The 4678-nt window shown below is 42.3% G+C and overlaps 1 long non-coding RNA gene across 5 annotated transcripts; it reads left to right on the forward strand.

Annotated features, from left to right (window-relative positions):
• Positions 1-630: 630 nt before the first annotated feature.
• LOC109751000 (uncharacterized) lies at positions 631-3994 on the forward strand. 5 transcript variants are annotated; one of them, XR_002230023.4, is made up of 7 exons: positions 634-1136; positions 1239-1279; positions 1406-1498; positions 1573-2815; positions 2898-3127; positions 3223-3294; positions 3394-3994. It is a non-coding gene; the product is annotated as an uncharacterized lncRNA (long non-coding RNA). The 5 variants fall into 5 exon arrangements; XR_005757562.3 differs by having other exon boundaries at positions 2905-3127; XR_012184956.1 differs by having other exon boundaries at positions 2973-3127.
• The last annotated feature ends 684 nt before the right edge of the window (positions 3995-4678 follow it).

Consider the following 4678-nt stretch of genomic DNA (forward strand, 5'->3'; position numbering starts at 1 on the left):
ATATTATTTACACATAAGTTAACGTGGTTATGTTTTTCAACCACTTTTTTCCTCGGGTCAAAATTACCACGATGTTTGTAGGTAAAATTATCAGGTCTGCGGGGTATGTTTCTAATAACTTTTTTTCCCTGGTTCAAAATTACCGCGGTGTTTTTGCGTAAGTTATCATGTCTACAGTGTGTATTACCGTGCTATTTGCATAGAGTTACCGGGGTTTGTTTTCAGTAAAAACTTTCTATGTCAAATTTATCGTGGTGTTTGTACGTAAATTATCAGATCAATTGTATATAAATTATCATGATATTTACATAGAAGTTACCGAGGGTATATTTCTACATCAATCTTTCTTGGGTCAAAAGTTAGCATGATATTAGTTCTTAAAATCTTTCCCTAATAATAAAGCACGGATTGACTTTGTCGGGTTCACCGTCGCAATACGCTTCTTCCCGTGATTTTACGCTTTCAGTTTGAATTTAAAACATATTCGAGGTGGTACTAAATTTTGTCTCTGACCGCTACGTTCTTTCTTGGTCGCTTAGCTGGGCTGCGATCCAGTTGGGCCTTGGCCCGAGTAGCCAGGGAAAAGCGTTTCGTTTTTGCAAACAACGCCCTGTACTTTAGTATATTCAGCCCGCTGTCCTTTTCAAAGTGACGGATGGCTTCCTTCGATGTATGCTCTCTTCGCCGCCTCTGCCCGCCGCCGCCCTCGGTCTTCTTCTCCGGCCGTCCGCCGCCGCCAGCCGGTCTTCTTCTCCAGCCATCCGCCATCCGTCCTCCTTCCCCTCCACATCTGCCCCTAATCTTCTTCGGCGCCACCCACAGCCTCATCAATCTCCAACCTCTTGTTCCCGTGCTTCTCTGATTTGGATCGAGATGGGAGTCCTGGATCGAGTTAGGGTCTGTGTTCTTCTCCAACACAAAGCCATGGAGTGACCGACCCGGATTTGACTTGGCTATCATAAGAAGGAAGGGTCCTCGACCGGAATCTGCCCCAGGCAGGACCTCAATGGCGACCTGCAGGCCCGGCCTCTGTCTCTTTCGACTCCCTCTTTTTGCGACCTCAAGAAGCTGCGGCGGCTCATCCTCGAGGCCAAGCTCGTGCAATTCCGACGACTCCAGGCCCAATTTGTTTCCTGGTCAGTCCCCTTTCCCCTGAGTTTTTTCTTGTTCCTCCAATGGACCTGTCGATAAATGCAGAATTGTGACTAGCGCTTCTCTCCCTTTTGTCCTGATTGCAGCTCTATCGGGTCCAAGTGACGCGCCAAGGGGATTTGCACCAGTAAGTTAGTTAGTTCCCTTGAGAATTTCACATGGATTCCGCTATTGATTCACATGGGTCATCCAGAATTCACACTATCTTGCATAAATTCAGTTCTAATTTTGTACGTAATTATTCACGTTTCAGGCTTTCAGGATTGTTCAGTTTCATGCTAAGAAAAAAAATAGGTCTGAGGGGAACCACTTCTTTGGCGTGTTGTTCCAGTAGTTCATGATGATGGTGGGTATCAGTTTTTGTTATCACTGATCTTCCCAAACTGAAGCTTAGAGAGATCAAAATGTTACATGCTGTAGGGCCAGGAGTGAACTAAACTCGTCCGACAGTGTTCTACGGTTCGCCGCAACTTCGTAGGCCGGTTTTCCACTTGATGTATGTAGACAAGGAGGATTGAAATCATGGTATTTGGTTCTCTGCAATCTACAGTAATATGTCTTTGGCCTTATTTTCCTACTGCTGGTTGTGATTGTGGTACATAACACTCTGATGTTGAAAGGGTGGATCAGGTCATGGAGTAGCTATGCCCCCATCGAGTAGCTTATGCATCCTATATTTAGCTTTTCAAGATTATTAGATGTTTTATGTCAAGATGAATACATGGATAGTCCACTATTTGCAGTATTGTTATAATTGCTCCCTGTTTCCGATAAAATGATTTCTTTTGTTCATTAGTGTTACAATATTATAATGCAATGGTTGTTATAATATGGGGAACTGGTTAATTATAAGAGACTGTCACATATGAGGATGAAAGCGTGGATCAGCTCCTGTAGTAGTTATCTTTGATTTACGACCGAGTTTACTTATGGTTATAGGATGGAACTTTGTATTATTTTGCCATCTTCTTTCCTTTTTGAAAATAGCTACAGCAACTGGCAGTTTAAGTTGGTGCGAGCAAGTAAATAACGCAATTTTCTTAATAACTTTTGCCGCGCATATTGTAACTGTAAGCCGCAATTCAGGTTCAAGGTAACTCTCTATGTAATTCCAGAGCAGAGGTTTATAAGGCAACTCTCTATGAAACAGATGTTTTGTGAACGAGCAGATTTGATGTTCGATTTGCATAAACATGGGAAATTCGTAGTTATTTACTATTCCAATTTTAAGCTAATATGGTATTTGATTCATGCACAGGGCTGAAGGTTTTACTCGAAGTCGTGTTATATTAGAGTTAGTGCCTAAAAAAATGTCAGTGTATCTCCTGGAGGAGGAGGTGGGAGAGATGTAGCAGGTAGAAGATGGACCGTGGATAAGAAAGAGGAAGGGATAAAGTGTCAATCAGCAATGAAAACTTTAGTATTTGTGATGTAAATTTGAATGCTAAAGTTTGAATTTTTTCCTTGGTCTTAATTTCTTTCTTTCAAATGCAAGTGGATTAATCTGCATAAAATTTAATACTATGTTGTATTCAGCTTTATTTAGATTTACCTTCCACTCATAGGTTGGAGTCTAGAGTTTATGCATACCGTTGCATGAGTATTGTTGCATCATGGTCAATTCTCTTGGACAGATAGCTGAGGCCATTGCATAATTTCAGAGGTACTTATAAATATAAAATGGCTTTCTTTAGCAAAAATTCCAAAGTTATGATGTTTATTTTGATAACCTCGACAATGTCAAGTACATAGAATTGGAATGGAGCCGAGCAACCCTGGTTCATTGTAAGTGATGTTTGCTTCACATCGAATCATTGAAGGAGTATGATGCTGCTTTGGAAGGAGGCTTTTCTCAATCTGTGCTACTTTCGGGGCGAGGCTGGGCCACGTCCACACTATTGTCGCTCGCCTGCCTGGGCCTGGGACGTGTTATTGAAGCCTTCACCATGCTACAGAGGACAGTCCTGAAGCTCAGGTTTTTATGCTCTAACTATGTATTGAAAGTGTCAAGGCAAGGTCAACCTAATGATATGTTCGTGGAGTCATAATTTTTTCGTTTCTTTCTATTAGTGTTAGAAGACAAGTTGGCTTCGTATATTGGTGAAATCTCAACCCATGTTCTTCAGTTGGCTTCATATATTGGTGAAATATCAACCCATGTTCTTCAGTTTGCATTAAGTGCAGACAACCTACTGTTGTTTATTTACCTTGCCTTGAGTACAGATTCTACTTTGGCTGCAGGATGTTGACGCTTCGCTTGCTTCTGATAAGAATGCTTGGAAAGCTGTGATGAAAAATGGAAAACTTCTGTAGTTTTACAAGACAAGTAAGCGCCTATGACTTGCAGTCATCTCCTTTCCTATCCAGCACAACGCAAGTGCGCATGACAGCTAGCACAGCAAACACCCACCAAGCAAGCACACGTACGCAGCAGTAGCATGTAGCAAGCTATCACACACGCGCCCGACACAACAGCCGACTCGGCAAAAGCACCCTGCTGGACTGGACGACCACGGCGTGCGTGGGCTGAGGCCTCGCCGAAGGAGCGGCGCTTGCGGTGTCTGCATGTTCGGCCTTGCTGCACTCCAGAATAGTCACATCACGGCGCGCTGCAGTAGGGCAACGATTCTGTAAGAGGTAAATAGGGGTTTGGGGCGCTATTGTCCAAGATTGTGCTATCAAGGATTGTGGATCTTAACTAATTAGACTATTCATTTGTAATCTTAATCTATAAAAAGAAAGTAAGGTTGTATTGTATTTAGCACTCTTGTGATAAGAATGCTTTTTTGTTGTTGTTCTTATTAAAACATTGGCGTGCAGCAGCCATAGATAATGTGATTACTATATGCTTTAGTTCAAAACTTTATGCTGTTGTCCATTGTCGTCACTTACAGAGGTATGATGCATATAATTTATTTGCATGTTTCATAAAAACTGTTGTTGTTGATATATCTATATGCATGTCAATACCAACAAGCTATAGCTACCCTTGTGAGGAGGAGTAACCAAAGTTTTTTTTTGCGGGGAGGAGTAACCAAAGTTGTCAAAACCCGGGACCGAATTGATCGGTTGAGTTAGAACCGAATGCCCATGCCTATCTATATATAACACTTCGGTTCATGTGTCTCCATCCACACCTCACGACCCGCGCATGGTCGGTTGTGGCTGTTGCCACTGCGTGTCTCTGACATGGACTTGCTCCGGTCCGGCTCCACCATGCTGGATGTTGTGAAGGCTGTAGTCCAGGAGTTGGGGACGGGCCCCTATTTCAACTTCAGCATGGCTCTCCATTAGCAATATATTCGAAGTGCCAAGGTTGCAAAAGCAATATCCGTGACAATGATGTGTTTCTTGTGATTTGAGATGCGTATTTTCTGCCTTATTGCTTTTTCCTATGTATGTGATTGATTGGGTTAGATCTATATAGTGTCTTGCTATTGCTATAGAGAAGTTATAATAGTTCTTCACCATGATTTGTATTTGACCATAACAATCGTAAGACAGCTATGAATGCTTGACATTTTGT

The sequence above is a fragment of the Aegilops tauschii genome, chromosome 5 (genome assembly GCF_002575655.3).
Source record: "Aegilops tauschii subsp. strangulata cultivar AL8/78 chromosome 5, Aet v6.0, whole genome shotgun sequence".
Lineage (NCBI taxonomy): Eukaryota > Viridiplantae > Streptophyta > Magnoliopsida > Poales > Poaceae > Aegilops > Aegilops tauschii.